This window comes from Budorcas taxicolor, chromosome 10, assembly GCF_023091745.1.
Source record: "Budorcas taxicolor isolate Tak-1 chromosome 10, Takin1.1, whole genome shotgun sequence".
In the NCBI taxonomy this organism is placed as follows: Eukaryota; Metazoa; Chordata; class Mammalia; order Artiodactyla; family Bovidae; genus Budorcas; species Budorcas taxicolor.
In genome coordinates, this window is record NC_068919.1 from 35,480,571 (window position 1) to 35,499,101 (window position 18,531).

The 18,531-nt window shown below is 43.0% G+C and overlaps 1 pseudogene; it reads right to left on the reverse strand.

The window, feature by feature from the left end:
* Positions 1–2,177: 2,177 nt before the first annotated feature.
* On the reverse strand, positions 2,178–2,813 carry LOC128054584 (synaptosomal-associated protein 23-like; annotated as a pseudogene).
* Between the last annotated feature and the right edge of the window lie 15,718 nt (positions 2,814–18,531).

Below are 18,531 nucleotides of genomic sequence, written 5' to 3' on the forward strand. Positions count from 1 at the left end.
CTTGGACTTCATTGCTATGTGGGATTTTCTCTAGTTGTGGCGAGTTGGGGGGTTACTCTATAGTTGTGGTGGGTGAGCTTCTCATGGGCTTCCCTGGTACCTCAGCCAGTAAAGAAATCACCTGCAATGCAGAAGACCCCGGTTCGATTCCTGGATTAGGAAGTTCCCCCGGAGAAGGGATAGGCTACCCATTCCAGTTTTCTTGAGCTTCCCTGGTGGCTTAGATGGTAAAGAATCTGCCTGCCATGCAGATAGGTTCAATTCCTGGGTTGGGAAGTTCCCCTGGAGAAGGGATAGGCTACCCACTCCAGTTTTCTTGGGCTTTCCTGGTGGCTTAGATGGTAAAGACCTGCAATGCTGATGGCTTCAATCCCTGAGTTGGGAAGATCCTGTGGAGAAGGGCATGGCAACCCACTCCAGTATTCTTGCCTGGAGAATCCCCATGGACAGAAGAGCCTGGTGGGCTACAGTCCAAGGGGTTGCAAAGAGTCAGACACCACTAAACTTCTCACTACAATGACTTCTCTTGTTGCTGGCTTACCTAGTGGCTCAGTTGGTCAAGAATCTGCCTGCAGTGCAGGAGACCTGGGTTCAATCCCTGGATCGGGAACATTCCCTGGAGAAGGAAATGGCAACCCACTCCAGTACTCTTGCCTGGAGAATTCCATGGACAGAGGAGCCAGGCAAGCTACAGTTCACTGGATTACAAAGAGTTGGATATGACTGTGTGATTAACTTTTTCTTGTTGCAGAGCACTGGTTCTAGCATGTACAGACTTGAGTAGTTGCAGGACGCCGGCTCAGTATTTGCAGTTTACAAGCTCTAGAGCACAGGCTCAGTGGTTGCGGCACATGGTCTCAGTTAAGCTGTGGAATGTGTGGGATCTTCCTGGATCAGGGATCGAACCTGTGTCTCCTGCATTGGCAGGTGGATTCTTTACCACTGAGCCACCAGGGAAGGTCCTCTAAATCATGTTTAGTTAAACAGAGTAAATTCTAGTTTTTTAAAAAAATTTAAAGTGACATAAACTCAATCTGTTTTCTACCTGAGACCAAAACAAGTTTCTTTTTTCCTGTCTAAACAAAATTCTTGGCATTAAGATAAATCTGAATTCACATGATATAATTTGTTAAACATTTCCAAAAAATTTTAAGCCTGCTGTAAAGAGAATTCTCATGTTATACTACATACATATTTACATATTTTTCTTCAAAGACAAATTTATGAAGTTAATAGGCCTGTAATAGGACCATGATACTATTAATAATATAAAAACAAAAAGTGTTCCTATATGTGCAATATGAAGTGAGATCACCAAATCTGTGTACCCAGATGAATCACCAAGAGTTCAGAAATTAAGCTCACTTTAAGAAAATACATTCCCTCTTTTTTGGTGCCAAGTTTGCAAAATGGTGATGTATGACAAAAACTTTGTGTATACAGACTCCAAAACCAAGCATTGTTCTAAATTGGCAATAACTGTAACTTAAGTTAAAATTAAACTCAACTAGATCACTGTGGTTGGAGAAGGAAATGGCAACCCACTCCAGTATTCTTGCCTGGAGAATCCCGGGGACAGAGGAGCTTGGTGGGCTGCCATCTATGGGGTCACACAGAGTCGGACATGACTGAAGTGACTTAGCAGCAGCAGCAGCAGCAGATCACTGTGGTTATACCACACTTGACTTTAGGTAGGGTCTGCAAGTTTTACTGTGCCTCCCATCCTGCGCTTGCCCCCACTGCCCCCAGCTTCCTTTCATATAGCTGCATTTGGCAATGCTTCCAAATCTTGGAAGCAGAAGAACCTGCTAAAGTAAACAGAGAGGATGAAAAATGACACTATAAATGATACATGAAAAATCAACCTTAGAGTATAGACTGAGAAGCAGCAGTCTACCCTCAAGGGAAAAAGAGAGAATTAAAAAAGTAGGGGGACTTGCCTGGCCGTCCAGCGGTTAAGACTCTGTCCCTTCACTGCAGAGGCTGTGAGTTTCATCCCAGGTAGAGGAACTAAGATCCCACATGCTGAGCAGCATAGCCAAAAAAATTAAATAAAATAAGGGGCTGTTATTCCTAGATATTTTCCCACATAACAAAATTTCAAGCTCTGGAAAGGTAACGACTTTGAAGGAGGAGCTAGGGAAGTAAATAAATGATAAAGAAGTACAGCAGTAGCTTTAACTGTCAGTGAGTTTCTTTGCCCTGGCATTGGCATTATCAATAATGATCTTTATTGGTGTTAGCCTTTTCTGTGATCTGTTCTATTTGTCAGTTGTGAGCTTCAATCCCATTGCCTATGTCCAGGGCCATGTTTTTAGGTTTTCTAGGATACTGCCCACTTGAGTCATGTTCTCTTCCGTTTCATCTTCCCTGGCATGATTTGTTATATATTTAACGTATTCACTCGTTGGCTGCTCCTGTGGTCACTTGATGCAGCTGACCGTTTGTCACTCAGCCTGGCTGCTTAGATACTATTACATTGCTAGGAGAGCTGTCTCCAGCATCTCCCCATGTTGCCTTACAGACTTTACCAGACTCAATGTTCTTTGTCCTATTACATGGACATAAACAAAGGCCTCAGTCCTTACTGAATTCTGTTAAAGTCTTCTCTGCTTCTCTCACGTCTTTATCTGGTCCATGCCTCCTTCTGTGTGTTTCAGTTGTTCCTCTTGCTCAACCAGTGTAGGGACAGTCTTGATTCCTGCATCCTGAGCTTCAATGGCTAAACCCAGGATTCTCCTTGTACTTTCCGCAGACTCATCAGTAACCTGATTAGCCCTCAGCTGAATTCCTTCTGCTGACAGATTATCCATGATGAATTAAAACTATTGATAGGTGCAGAAACTGAATTGTGGATGTGGATATTCAAGCAGTTTTGACTGTTTTTCTCTGGCTGCAGCAGCTCTCACTCCCTCAGGCCAGACTCCCAGCTGCGCCCTTCTTCCCGGTGACTTCTTAAAGCAGTGGTTCTCGGAGAGGCAGAGGGAGGAACGTGTCAGTCAGCTAGGAAACTCTACAAACTGTAAACGCCCACAGCACCTTACTTTCTTACCTATCCCTGGGGAATCTGCTATGGTTTTCTCCACCCTCTTTGAGAAGCACGGCCTTAAAGCAAATGCCACATGAGAGAAGGGAGAAGTATCCACATGGGGGATACACAAAAGGGGTGCTTCTGAATTAAAAGAGATCTTATTCCCAGTTAGAGTTTGTTCTCTTATCCTGTGACTATGTCCAAGCTGTTGACCTTTTTTCCATGGACAGAGCTTTCCCAGAGTATTCAGAAGCCCCAGGAAGACCAAGTGTCTTCCCTTCTGTTTTCTTTTCTGTCACCTCCAATCCTGGGAAGACCAGGTTCTATTGCTGGAGTTGCCAGGATCAGGAGTTCCTTTCCTGGTCCCTGCTCCCTCTCTGGATTGAAGTATTCTGTCTGTAGCCCCTCTATCCTAGTAGATCCTAGTCTTGTTAGAAACCAAAAGACCCCCAAACCTCCAAGTGATCTTTTTAAAATTTATTTTGCTGCACTGGGTCTTAGTTGAGGCATATGGGATCTAGTTCTAACCAACTAGGGGTTGAACCTGGGCCCCCTGCATTGGGAGCGTGGAGTCTTAGCCACTGGACCACCAAGTAAGTTCCCAGATAATCTTTTTTTTTATGTTATTTTTAATTGGAGGATAATCGCTTTACAGTATTGTGTTGATTTCTGCCATATATCAACATGAATCGGCCATGGATATACACATGTCCCCTATCTCTTGAACCTCCTTCCACCCTTCTAGGTTGTCACAGTGCACAGGGTTGAGCCTCCCCGAGTCATGCAAAAAATTCCCACTCGCTATCTAATTTTACACTTGGCAATATGTATATGTCTTCAATGTTACTGTCTCAGTTTGTCCCTCCCTCTCCTTCCCCTACTGTGTCACAAGTCTGTTTTCTATGTCTGCATCTTTATTGCTGCCCTGCAAATAGGTTCATCAGTACCGTTTTTCTAGATTCCATATATATGTGCTAACATACGATATTTTTCTCTTTCTGACTTACTTCATTTTGTATAACAGGTTCTAGGTTCACCCACCTCACTAGAACTGACTCAAATTCATTCCTTTTTATGACTGAGTAATACTCCATTGTATATATGTCCCACAGCTAGCAGGTGATCTTTGAGTTTCTTCTTAGCTCTGTGGTTTTGGGTTTGTGGTGTCTCCACCAACTTCTCCGGCCAAAGTCCTAGAGTAATTTCATGAAGAAATCGGATTTCTCCACTCGATTGTTCTAAACCAGTCTGTACCTTTGTTTTCTCTAGAAAGTCCTGCTATCAGGAGGGTTGCCATTTGGCCCAATGCCCTGTCTGTGTAATTTGCCTTTAGGGATTCCAGATACTTCTACTCTCATTATCAGTTGGGTCAGAAACTCTTCTCCCTGTTTATCTTTCAGATTTTCTTCCTCTCAGCCACTCTGGCAGTTCCTTTGCTCCAACCCTAAGGCTGGCGACTCAGGGCTAACCCATTCGCTCCTGTAACCCCTTTTCTTAGTTGCAAACATCCACTCAGATTGGGGTAAGGAAGGGGAAAATGGACTCCATCATGCTACATACCTTTTATAATATGATTTTAAAACAAATGTTAAAGCAGATTATAATTGGCTCCCAGCACCAGAAGGAACATCTTTCTGTACAAGGAGGGGATGTGTGCATGTGTGTTCACATCTGTTGTGCTGGACTGAGGACAACATTTGAGCACCATGCAGGGGCACACATGTGCAGATGGTGTGTTCAGCCTGGTCCTGACCCTTCCTGAGGCCCTGGGGGTAGAGAAGCATCTCCTGAGACTCACATCTTTCACAGGAAGCTTCTGGGCTGTCCCCTTCCCCACTGCAAGGGGTGGCTTATGAGTCTCTCAGTCTTCAGGCCCAGGCTGATGTTCCTCCCACTAGCCCCATCCCAGGCAGCTCCTGACTGTCCCCAGGACCCTTGGGTGAAACCTCATGGGACTTCTTGTAGGTTTAGGTCACACTCCAGCTATTAGGCAATGGCACCCCACTCCAGTACTCTTGCCTGGAAAATCACAAGGATGGAGGAGCCAGGTAGTCTGTGGTGCATGGGGTCACGAAGAGTTGGACACGGCTGAGCGCCTTCACTTTCACTTTTCACTTTCACACATTGGAGAAGGAAATGGCAACCCACTCCAGTGTTCATGCCTGGAGAACCAAGGGATGGGGGAGCCTGGTGGGCTGCCGTCTATGGAGTCTATGGGGTCGCACAGAGTTGGACACAACTGAAGTGACTTAGCAGCCAGGGGTCCCAGAAAGCAACCTGATTCCAGAGTCCATAAAGAATAATTCAGCATTTCTAGGAGCTTAAAATCAATTCTGCTCTTTTATCATTGGGACAGATATTTTTTCTAGGACCATCTGGACTCCCTGGAGTTGCTGCCAACAGGACAGCAGGGAAACTCCAGAGCAGCGCAGGCTGACTAGGGTATCGGCGTGGTTTCCTGTGATGTCTTCCACTCACCAGGTCAGTCAACTGCAGCCTGTTCCTTGTATTTCACATAGTCCTTACAGTGGAGCTGTTTGGTTGCTCCAGGAGCGCAGGAGGAAAACAGCGAGGAGGAGGAGTGGGGAGAGAAAGACTCATGCAAAAAAGGGAGAGGAAATGAGTGATGCTGAGGAAGGCGAAAAAGGCAAATAGCAACAGCAGTAGCAGCAGGAGCAGAGAAAATTGGGATGTGAGGGTGGGAGGGAAAAGCAGAAAGGCAGGGTTCTGTTCATGATAATATTAACCTGAGTTCCTGGTTAACATTTTTTAGTGACTCATTAAATATGCATAAGAAAGTAAGGAAGGAAGCTTGCAGTTTTAATTCAAGATAAAGCCCAGTGTTTCCACAGTCCCCATCCCTGGGAAGAGCTGTGGGGTGATGTCCCAGGCTTCCCCTGCAACCTGGTCTGGGAAGTCATGGGTGGCGAGACTAGCAGAGTTGAGTGACTTTGCTGCACTCCCTTGCCCTCAAACTGGCAGAGGGTCCCCTACGACATAAGGGTTGAGATGCCAGAAGCTCTTTGAAGGCAGTTCGCTCTCTGTTTCTTTCTTGGATGTTCCTTCTTCATATTCTGCTTCGTTTTCTCGTTTGTCCTGCTTAACCCTGGATAAATCACTAAACCTCTTGGAACTTCTGCACTTATGAAAATGGAGACGAGAAAACTTTCCGGCCTTTTCTCTAGAACACTGTTGAGATCGGCTCCCATCTATCAAGGGCTGTGAATGCTGCAAATGTCAGCACAGATGTTACCTGTGACGGCTGTATTCCAGGCTGGTATTGCTTTTCTTGGACTTCTCTGGCCATCCAGTGGTGAAGACTCTGCCCTCCCAGTGCAGGGGGCACGGGTTCAATCCCTTGTCGGGGAACTTCCTGCATGCTGCATACTGCAGCCTGAAAAAAGAAATTGCTTTCCCCAACCCATAGGCTTTCCACTCCTCAGTATGACTGTCAGAAAGGATGCTGTTAATTCAATTTCAGAATTTCCCTGTACCTTAGGCCAGCAGGTAATGTTAATAAGGATTTGGAAAACAACCGCTGGATCACCAGGGTTGACATGAAGTGTGTCCTTTCAGTGGGTTTTGTTTTCTGCTCTATGGACAGTGATCTACCTCCAGTGTTCACAACTCAGAGCTTTGCTCTCTCTTGATTCAGTTAAACAAGTATTCCAGGATTAAGTTCCCTAGGAGCTATGGATGTGGTCTCCGCATATCCATTTAGAATAACTCTGTTTGGGACCAGGACACCTGGACCCTACGTAAATACTGTGTGTGTGTGTGTGTGTGCATGCGCGTGCATGAGGAATAAATTTGAAAATGCTATGTGAATAAATAATGGAGTAGCAAGGAAGGCATTCTATGTGATTATGGTGAGATAACCCTAAACCAATAAGAGAGGGGAACAGGAAAAGTGACTAAGAGAAAATGAAAGCTGATTTCTGGTAGAGACATAGCACCTAAGTAGTGACTAAGAGGGAATGAAATAGGACACAAAACTCAAGAGGAGGGTTTTAGCTTGTCCTCGGAGCAAAAGGAATGTGGGAAAGAGAGATTTTAGAATCCATAGGTATCTTCTTGTTCTGCTAGGAGAGGCAGGATCTTGGTATGATTTCAGAACTTATAAAACCTTCAGAAAAGACTTGCAGATAGCTTAAGGTCAGGTGGCATGATCACAAGTTGTCTTCAATCTGCGATTTACTTGTTTGTGTGGATGCCTGGCATCTAGCTCTGATTAGAAAGGGTAATTCAAAGACAAGCTTCTTCTATTATAAGAGACTACTTGTGTGTGAGGAGCCCCAGGGACTGTGGCTGGGTGAGGGAGGTTACCTGTTAATGCCACAGCTTTGATATTCTAAACACAAGTCTGCTGTAGCACAGGTGCGGCTGATCTTTCCCAAGCCTTCACACAGTGCAGTTAGAAAAACCTGCAGCCTTCTCTTCCAGGAAAGGACTAGATGTTGCCATGCATCACTTCTCTTGTCCGCCCACAAAGAATGAAGAAGCAGGTCAAAGCTTACCTGTCAGCCATTCTGAGCTGACCTCCACAGGGGAGTCTCTCCATTGCCCACAAATTAGCCCTCTGTACACCTCACTCTAAGGAAATCAGTCTTCCCTCCACATCCACCAGGAGGAAGCAAAGAGCACGCCTGCCTGGGTGATGGCAGGGGCAACCTTGCTTCTCGAGGGATTGTAAAACTACCCCCAACTTCCTTCCTTCGACAGCAAATGCAGAGAGAGGTTAGGGCTTCCCTGCTGGCTCAGCGGTAAAGAATCTGCCTGCCAATGCAGGGGATGCAGAAGAGCTGGGTTTGATCTTTGGGTTGGGAAGATACCCAGGAGTAGGAAGTGGCAACCCACTCCAGTATTCTTGCCTGGAGAATCCCACGAACAGGGGAGCCTGGCAGACTACAGTCCTTGGGGTCGCAAAGAGTCGGCTTAGTGACTGGGCACAGTGAGCATCAAGTTTGTTTCCCAGAGTGGGGAGAAGGGAAATGAGAGAAGGGAGACAGAAATCAAAATGCACTTCCAAGACAAAAATCATTTCTGTGGCACATGGTGCTACCGAGGGAGAGGTGATGACAGCCTCCTCCCATTTCAGGAACAGTTCCCAGAGTTGTCCGTAGGCGGATTCACATGACACATTCTTAAACCCAGTTCCATTCTGTGCTGTGTTTGCTCCTTGTTCACATCTCCGGAACAATGCATCGCTACATCTTTGTATCTGAGTTTGATTCTCAATTGGTTGTCTAGCTGAATATCCAGGCTGGCTTGCTTATCATGCATTTGTGCCAGTATTTATCCTTTTGAGTCATGAAATTTCATCAATCCAGCCCTACTTGTGCACCAGAGCTGGAATATTGAATTGTGTGAATGCTGATACTTTAAGAGAATTATAATTAGGAAGTTGGGTGTTCTTCACAATGTTTTGATATGAAAATATACTAATACATGTTGCTGAAAGAAATAACAACCAATGATGCAAATTTGCCTGAAAACTATTCTAAATCCAATTTGCAACTTTCTGTGAGATAAAATTTGGGTTGTGACATTTTTTGATTGATGTCTCTATATGAGTAGGTTTTTGGCTTTTTAGTGTTGCTGATTTTCTGTTCTCACTCCTCAAAGAATCTTTGCCAACATACCACTGACATTTGAGGAAGAGAATAGAGACAGTTTGGCTTCTTGTAAATTCTTCTGTTTCCTTGGAGATGTAAATAATTATGGAACACATAAAAAGTTTTTAGCAAGTTCAAATGTGATTTTGAAAAAGCAGGTTTGCTACCTGTGATAGGGACAACAGGAACGATCTCAGCAAGAAATTCTGTGCTCTCTAACTTGCTTTAATTTAGAAAATCTTCCTTAAAACACAGGGGCTACTCAGATGCGGATTTAATGCCAGTATAAAATATGCACGTAATATGGTTCAATAAAGCTGTTCAGGTGGGTGGGTGGCTTTGGACCCCATCTCTGACAGAATAATTCTCTGCCATCTTCAGCTTTACTGGGAGAATCCTGTTCAATGGGCAGACCCAGAACCCAGGAGCTTGAAAGGAGGGGCTGAGTCACCTAAAACTGAGTGAAGAATTAATCCATGTCCATTGTGGAGTCTTCACGTGGACAGGTTCTCTCCACGGGGGAAAGATGACTGCCGCTTTGGAAGAGGTCTGACTTGAATCACACCCTCAGTGGCATGCTTTTCACTTTGACTCTTCTAAGCGGTTCTCATGTTCTTCAAGTCCCCAGTTTCTCTTTTTCCTTACTTTAGCACCACATCTTCTTTTAATCTTGGCAAATCACCTCACTCCCCTACTACCTCCCAGGTAGAAATATAAGCTCTGTCCATTTATTCCCCGTGGGATCTTACTGAAGTTATTTCCCTTCTCAGTGATTTTGCTTCCTTCACTGTAAAATGGGGATAACCACAGTACCTATCTTATGAGGTGGTTGTGAGGATTAAATAAATATATAATAATTGTTTAGGCCTATACCATGGTGAATGCTTGGTAAATATTAGCTCTTAATGTTTCTGAGAACACAGAGGCCAATGGCATGAATTCCATCATCCAAACTCCTCTTTACCTGAAAAAAGACTCTGTCACTCTCTACCACTGCCTCCCTCAGAGCAAAAAATGTCTTATTTTGTAAGTCTGTGCTCTCCACCTGTGTCTTGATTCCATCCCCTCCCATTTCCTCAAGGGAACTTTGTTGAATAAATTTTTTTCTCCTTCATAGTTTAAATTGATTCCTTTTTCCTGGCTCCTGTTTCTCATTCTCAAACACACTCAGGTCTCTCCTGTTTGGAAAGAGGCCTCTGTATGACCCCCATGTCTTGGAGTTACTGTCCCATTTTCCTCCTCCTTTCACTGCCAAATACTCTGTGCCTCCATGTCTTTGTGACTCACTTTCTCGTTATTCCTCCGCCATCTGGCTCTCTCTGCCACCCCCCACTCCCACATGGCTATGTCTGTGGTTGCCCATCTCCAAATTCAAAGGGCTTTTCTTGATTTCTGTCCCCTTTAGCCACTTTGCAATGGTCAGTATTGCTGGCTGTCATCTACTCTGAAATCCTCTCCTCTCTTGCGCTCTCCTCTGAGTGCAGGTCTGTTGTGCTGCTTCTGCTTCCCTGTGTCTTCTTTGTTCAGTAAATGCCCTTACAGGTTCCATGTTTGTCTCTCTCCTCTTGGGTGGTGGACATGGAGGGGGTTCACTGTGCAGCCTCTTGCTGTCTCTACTCTTACCTTTGATCTCTTGCCGGTCTCGTGCCTACCATCATTCCTTTAAGTCTGGCACCTGCCTCATTCTTTGCACTCACCTCTTTAGCCTCATGCCTGCATCATGCTTGCTCTCATTCTCTGGTTTGGCCACTCTGGCTTTCTTTTGAGTTCTTGAAGGTGCTGGGGCCTTTCTGACATAGGACTTTTGTTATTGATGTTGTTTAATTTGCATTCATCTTCATCTTTTTTTTAAACCCTCATTGTTATTATAATTTTTTTCTATTTTGAAGATTGAGATATAATTCACATACCACAAAATTTTGTGCTCTTAAAGTATGTGACTCAGTAGGCCTTAGTATATTTATGAACTTGTGTAACAGTTACCACTATTTCATTCCAGAACACTTTGATCACCTCAAAAAGGAACCCTATACCCGTTAACAGGCCCTCTCTTTCTCCCTTGTCTCCCTCAGTCCCTGGCAACCACTAATCTGCTTTCTGTCTCTGTGTTGTGGGTTTTTGTGCATGCTGGTCCTTTTGCCGAGAACCTCTCCTCTACTTTATCCCCTAGTCAGCTTCTGTTTTTCCTCAGTGATCAAGTGCCAGTGTCCTTGAACTGGTCAATTCCTCCTACGTGCTTTCACAGGAATATGTACCTCTTTTGCAGAATTTATTATAAATTGCAGTTTTATTCTCTCTGTGTGGAGTCATTTATAAATGCACAAAATTGTACATTTCCATTAACACCAGATTCACTTGAATGTAATAGTATGATACCCAACTAAGACAAAAATGCATATTTTTCTCCTCACATCAATTCCTCCTTCATACTTCCCCATTTGATGATACTTCCTCATTCTCTCAAGCACACAGGTTCAGTTTCTTGAAGAACTTTGATTCCCTTCCCTCTCATCTTCAACATCCAGTCCTCTTCAGATCCTCAAGTTGAGTGGATTCCTTTGCAAGTCCTTGCATGCCAGCCTTCAGTAGTGTCCTTGCTGCTGCTGCTGCTGCTAAGTCGCTTCAGTCGTGTCCGACTCTCAGCGACCCCATGGACTGCAGCCTACCAGGCTCCTCTGTCCATGGGACTTTCCAGGCAAGAGTACTGGAGTGGGTTGCCATTGCCTTCTCTGAGTGTCCTTACTGCTCAGAAAACATTGCCTGATAATGAATAACTTCTGGAGCTATCTGCAATAAAGGAAAGGGTTGTGGCCATGATGTTGGGTGAGTCTTAGAGACTGCCAAAGGGGCGAAAGAGAGAGAGGTCAAAGTAGAGAGTGGAGGGTGGCATTGGATGGAGACAATCCTATACTACAGAGAGCTGGAGAAAAGCAGTAAAGTAATAAGAGAAGCAAAAGGAGAACCTGGCTAATGTACCACAATCCAATCACCAGTTTTGAATATCTGTTACCTGCTTGGTGCTTAGATTATGGTGACACAAAGATGAATCAGAAGTTGTCTCTTTCCTAAAGGAAGCCAGGGTCTGGTGAAGGAAACATTTATGTAAACAAAAACTTACAATAGAATGTGGTAAGTTTTATAATAAGACTATTCACAAAGTATTCTGTGAGCAAGAGGAGGTGGTGACTAAGACTGTAGCATTACAGCGGGGGGTAAAGGTGGGTGGGCGTCACAAGATGACTGGGACTTCAGCAGCCTGTAATCAGAAAGAGTGATATGCCAGGAAGACAGAACAACTTTAACAGGCCTGGGCCCATGTAGAACTGCAAATCATTTTGTTTAGCTTTACTGTAAAGGGTAGGAGGGAATATCCTGGGAATTCAGCCTGGGGCTCCTTTGTGAGAAATCTCACAAAAGCCAAGAATTTATTGTCTAGTTAATAGAGAGGCTTCAAAGTTTGTTGTTTGTTTGTTTGTTTAATTTGGCCATACCCTGAAAGGCTTGCAGGATCTTAGTTCTCTGACCACGGATTGAACCTGCGCCCTTAACAGTGAAAGCATACAGTCCTGACCTCCAAACCACTATTTCAGTTCAGTTCAGTCACTTAGCCATGTCCAGCACTTTGCGACCCCATGGACTGCAGCACACCAGCCTTCCCTGTCCATCACCAACTCCTGGAGCTTGCTCAAACTCATGTCCATTGAGTCGGTGATGCCATCCAACCGTCTCATCCTCTGTTGTCCCCTTCTTCTCCCACCTTCGATCTTTCCCAGCATCAGGGTCTTTTCCAATGGGTCAGTTCTTCCCATCAAGTGGCCAAAGGATTAGAGTTTCAGCTTCAACGTCAGTCCTTCCAATGAATATTCAGGACTGATTTCTTTTAGGATAGACTGGTTAGATCTCCTTGCAGTCCAAGGGACTCTCAAGAGTCTTCTCCAACACATAGAAAGGCACAGACATAGAAAACATGTATGGATACCAGAGGTGGGAAGGGGGAGTGGGATGAATTGGGAGATTAAGATTGACATATACACACATCTATGTATAAAACAGACAAGAAGTGAAGTCACTCAGTCGTGTCCGACTCTTTGCAACCCCATGGACTGTAACCTACCAGGCTCCTCTGTCCATGGGATTTTCCACGCAAGAGTACTGGAGTGGGTTGCCATTTTCTTCTCCAGGGGATCTTCCCGACCCGGGGGTCGAACCCAGGTCTCCTACATTGCAGGCAGACACTTTACCGTCTGAGCCATCATACCACAGTTCAAAAGCATCAATTCTTTGGTGCTCAGCTTTCTTTATAGTCCAACTCTCACATCCATACATGACTACTGGAAAGACCATAGCTTTGACAAGATGGACCTTTGTCAGCAATGTAATGTCTCTGCTTTTTAATATGCTGTCTAGGTTGGTCATAACTTTTCTTCCTAGAAGCAAGTATCTTTTAATTTTATGGCTGCAGTCACCATCTGCAGAGATTTTGGAGCCCCCCAAAATAAAGTCTGTCACTATTTCCATTGTTTCCTCATCTATTTGCCATGAAGTGATGGGACCAGATGTCATGATCTTAGTTTTCTGAATGTTGAGCTTTAAGCCAACTTTTTCACTCTCCACTTTCACTTTCATCAAGAGGCTCTTCAGTTCTTCACTTTCTGCCGTAAGGGTGGTGTTATCTGCATATCTGAGGTTTTTGATATTTCTCCCGGCAATCTTGATTCCAGCTTGTGCTTCATCCAGCCTGATACTTCGCATGATGTACTCTGCATATAAGTTAAATAACCAGGGTATCAAAATACAGCCTTGACGTACTCCTTTCCTGATTTGGAACCAGTCTGTTGTTCCATGTCCAGTTCTAACTGTTGCTTCTTGACCTGCATACAGATTTCTCAGGAGGCAGGTCAGGTGGTCTGGCATTCCCATCTCTTTAAGAATTTTTCACAGTTTGTTGTGATCCACACAGTCAAAGGCTTTGGCATAGTCAATAAAGCAGAAGTAGACCGCCAGGAAATTCCTCAAAGTTTTTTTAAAATTAACTTCATTGAGAAATCTGTATGCAGGTCAGGAAGCAACAGTTAGAACTGGACATGGAACAACACACTGGTTCCAAATAGGAAAAGGAGTACGTCAAGGCTGTATATTGTCACCCTGCTTATTTAACTTCTATGCAGAGTACATCATGAGAAACGCTGGACTGGAAGAAACACAAGCTGGAATCAAGATTGCTGGGAGAAATATCAATAACCTCAGATATGCAGATGACACCACCCTTATGGCAGAAAGTGAAGAGGAACTAAAAAGCCTCTTGATGAAAGTGAAAGTGGAGAGTGAAAAAGTTGGCTTAAAGCTCAACATTCAGAAAGTGAAGATCATGGCATCTGGTCTCATCACTTCATGGCAAATAGATGGGGAAACACTGGAAACAAGTGTCAGACTTTATTTTTTTTGGCTCCAAAAGCACTGTAGATGGTGACTGCAGGCATGAAATTAAAAGACGCTTACTCCTTGGAAGAAAGGTTATGACCAACCTAGATAGCATATTCAAAAGCAGAGACATTACTTTGCCAACTAAGGTCCATCTAGTCAAGGCTATGGTTTTTCCAGTAGTCATGTATGGATGTGAGAGTTGGACTGTGAAGAAGGCTGAGCACTGAAGAATTGATGCTTTTGAAGTGTGGTGTTGGAGAACACTCTTGAGAGTCCCTTGGACTGCAAGGAGATCCAACCAGTCCATTCTGAAGGAGATCAGCCCTGGGATTTCTTGGGAAGGAATGATGCTAAAGCTGAAACTCCAGTATTTTGGCCACCTCATGCGAAGAGCTGACTCATTGGAAAAGACTTTGATGCTGGGAGGGATTGGGGGCAGGAGGAGGAGGGGACGACAGAGGATGAGATGGCTGGATGGCATCATGGGCTCGATGGACGTGAATCTGAGTGAACTCCGGGAGATGGTGATGGACAGGGAGGCCCGGCGTGCTGCAATTCATGGGGTCGCAAAGAGTCGGACACGACTGAGCGACTGAAGTGAACTGAAGTTCATTAGGCATAATTTACTTACATTCTAATATATAGATTTTAAGTCTATGGTTCTAAGTTTTGATAAAAGTATACATCCTTGTAACTACTGCCCAAATCAAGACATAAAACACTTCTTTGAAAAAAATCATCCAATAATGTTATTTATTTATATATAGTTGATTTACAGTATTAGTTTCAGGTATATAGCATAGTGATTCAGTATTTTTACAGATAATACTCCATTAAAAGTTATTGCAAGATAACGGCTGTAATTCCCTGTGCTCTACAGCAGACATATCGTATTGCTTATCTATTTTATAGACAATAGTTTGTATCTCTTAATCCCATTCCCTTATTTTGCCCCTCTCCTCTTCCCTCTTCCTACTGGTAAGCATCAGTTTGTTCTCTGTACCTGTGAATGTGTTTCTGTCTTGCTGTATACATTCATTTATTTTTAAAATTTCATAGATGAGTGATATACAGTATTTCTTTCCCCGACTTGACTAAATTTAATGCTCTCTAGGTCCATACAAGTTGTAAATGGCAGAATTTCATTCTTTTTATGGCTGGGTAATATTCCATTTGGAGAAGGAAATGGCAACCCACTCCAGTGTTCTTGCCTGGAGAATCCCAGGGGCGGGGGAGCCTGGTGGGCTGCTGTCTATGGGGTCGCACAGAGTCGGACACGACTGAAGCGACTTAGCAGCAGCAGCAGCAGCAATATTCCATTATATATCTTCTTTATCCATTCATATCACATCTTCTTTATCCATTCATCTGTTGATGGACACTTGAGTTGCTTCCATATCTTGGCTATTGTAAATAATGCTTCTATGAACTTTGGGGTGCTCATATCTTAAAAAATTTTTTAATTTTGTATTTATTATTTATTTTGGCTGCGCTGAATCTTCATTGCTGCATGTGGGCTTTTTTCTAGTTGCGGCGAGCAGGGTCTACTCTTCATTGTGTTGCATCGGCTTCACATTGCAGTGGCTTCTCTTGTTGCCCAACACGGGCAGGTGTCTTTTTGAATTAGTGTTTCTGTTTTTTCTAGGTGTGGAATTGCTGGATCATAAGGTTTACTTCTAGTTTTTAAAGGAATTTCTATACTATTTTCCAGAGTGGCTGCCCTAATATACATTCATACCAACAGTGTACAAGGATTCCTTTTTCTCCATATCCTCTCCAACATTAATTATTTGTAGACTTTTTGATGAGAGTCATTCTGACAGTGTGAGGTGATATCTCATTGTGGTTTTGCTTTGCATTTCTCTGATGATTAGCAATGTTGAGTATCTTTTCATATGCCTGTTAGCCATCTGCAGGTCTTCTTTGGAAAAATGTCTATTCAGATCTTCTGCTTTTTTTTTTTTTTTTTTTTGCTTCTCCACACAGCTTGTGGGATCTTAGTTCCCTGACAAAGGATCGAACCTGGGCCCCCTGCAGTGGAAGCACAGTCTTAACTACTGGACCACCAGGAAATTTCCTCTTCTGACCAGTTTTGATAGGATTTTTTTTTTTTTTACATTGAATTGTATGAGCTGTTTATATACCTTGAATATTGCCACTTGTGGGGCATATCACTTGAAATATTTTTCACTCATTCTGTAGTGCCTTTTCATTCTGTTGATGGTTCCCTTTGCTGTGCAAAAGATTTTAAGTTGAATTATGTCCCATTTGTTAAGATATAGAACCTTTTTTTTTCACCCACCCAAGAAACTCCTCTTGTGCCCTTTGCAATTGATCCTCTTTTCCCCAAGGCAACGACTGATATGATTTTTATTACCACCTTTGGTTATTTATTGATATGTGAAACCACCCCAAACCTAGTGACTTAAAACAAAAAAAACCATTTATTTGCTCATGACATTGCAATTGGTCAGGGTTTAGTAGAATCATTTTGTCTTTGTTCTCTGTGGCATCAGCTGAGATAGCTTGACTGAAAGCAGAGAATCCACTTCCAAGATGACTTGCTCACATGCCTGGCAAGTTGGGATTGGCTCTTGGCTGGGATCTCAGCTAGGACTGCCAGTTATGGATCTTGTTTATCTTCCACATGGCTGTTTGGGCTTCCTCACATCATGGGTTCCAAAAGGAGGAAGTAAAAGCTGTCAGTCCTTTTAAAGACTAGACTCTAAACTGGTACAGTATCACTTCTGATATATTGTGTAAGTCAAAGCAATCATAAGCCAGCCCATGGGCACACAGGCTCAGTTGCCTCAAAGCATGTGGAATCTTCCTGGACCAGGGATTGTATCTGTTTACCCTGCACAGATTCTTATCTACTGTACCACCAGGGAAGTCTCCTTTTTATTGTTGAGTAATAGTCCAATGATAATCAATATGTTTATTCACTTTTTGTTGATGGACATTTGGGTTGTTTCTAGTTTTTTATGATTATGAATAAACCTGTTATAAAAATTCTTACACAGCAGTTTTTGTAGCTATATGCTTTCATTTCTCTTGAGTAAATACCTAGAAATTTGAATTTCTGGGTCATGGGATAGGTATATGTTATAATTTATAAGAAATTGTTAAACAACTTCCAAAGGACTGTACCATTTTACACTTCCAGTAGCAATGTACAGGAATTCTAGTCATCTCATATCTAGCCAACAGTTGTTATTGTCAGTGTTTCAAATTTTAAATATTCTGGAAGGCATGAAGTATTATCTCATTGTAGTTTTAATTTGTATTTCTCTAATAATTATTATGTAATTTTATTTTTAATATGCTTATTACCATTTTGTAGGATGTTCTTTTAAAAAAATTGTATTTATTTGGGTGCACTGGGTCTTGCTTGTGGAATGTGCGATCTAGTTCTCTGACCCAGGATCAAACTCAAGCCCTCTGCATTGGGAGCACTGTCTTAACCACTGGACCACTAGGGAAGTCCCAGTAGATGCTCTTTTATTCATGTACTATAGCTGTGCTGGGTCTTTGTTGCAGTGCATGAGCTTTCTCTAGTTGCGGTGAGGGAGGGCTACTCTAGTTGCAGAGCATGGGCTTCTCACTGCAGTGGGTTCTCTTGTGGAGCACAGCTCTAGGGTATGTGGGTTCAGCAGTAGCAATGCGCAGACTCTAGAGTGTGGGATTGTAGTTGTAGTGTATGGGCTTAGCTGACCTGTGGCACGTGGGATGTTAGTACCTGGAGCAGGGATTGAACCTGTGTCCCCTGCATTGGCAGGTGGATTCTTAACCACTCAACCACCAGGGAAGTCCCCCAGTAGATGTTCTTTGTTAAGTGTCAGTTTAAGTCTGTTGTCCATTTAAAAAATATTGGGTTGATGTCTTGTTATTTTTGAATTATAAGTGTTCTTTACATAGTCCAGATGTTTGTACTTTGTCAGATACAAATGTTATTACCATATGTTAATAGATTGGAATATTATTAAAATATTAATTATTCACAAATTGACCTACAGAGTTAACGTAATTCCAATTAAAACACAAACAGGTTTTTAACAGAAACTGAAGAGCTCATTCTAAAATTTATATAAAAATACAAAAGAGTTAGAATAGTCAAAACAATTTTGAAAAAGATAAAATTGAAGGACTTACGCTACCTGACCTCAAGAATTACTATAGATTTACAGAAATCAAGGCAACATGGCATTAGCATATGGACAAATAAGTAGGTCAATGTAACAGAATAGAGCCTAGATATAGACCCAAACATAAGCAAAAAATTGATTTCTGAAAAAGATGTTATAGTAGGCAGTCTCTACAATGGCCCACATTGATTCCTACCTCCTGGTATTCACACCATTATGTACTCTCTTCTGTTTGTACCTAGACTGATAGAAATGATAGGATGTAGTTTAGTCCCTAAATTGTGTCCAACTCTTGTGATCCCATGGAGTGTAGCCT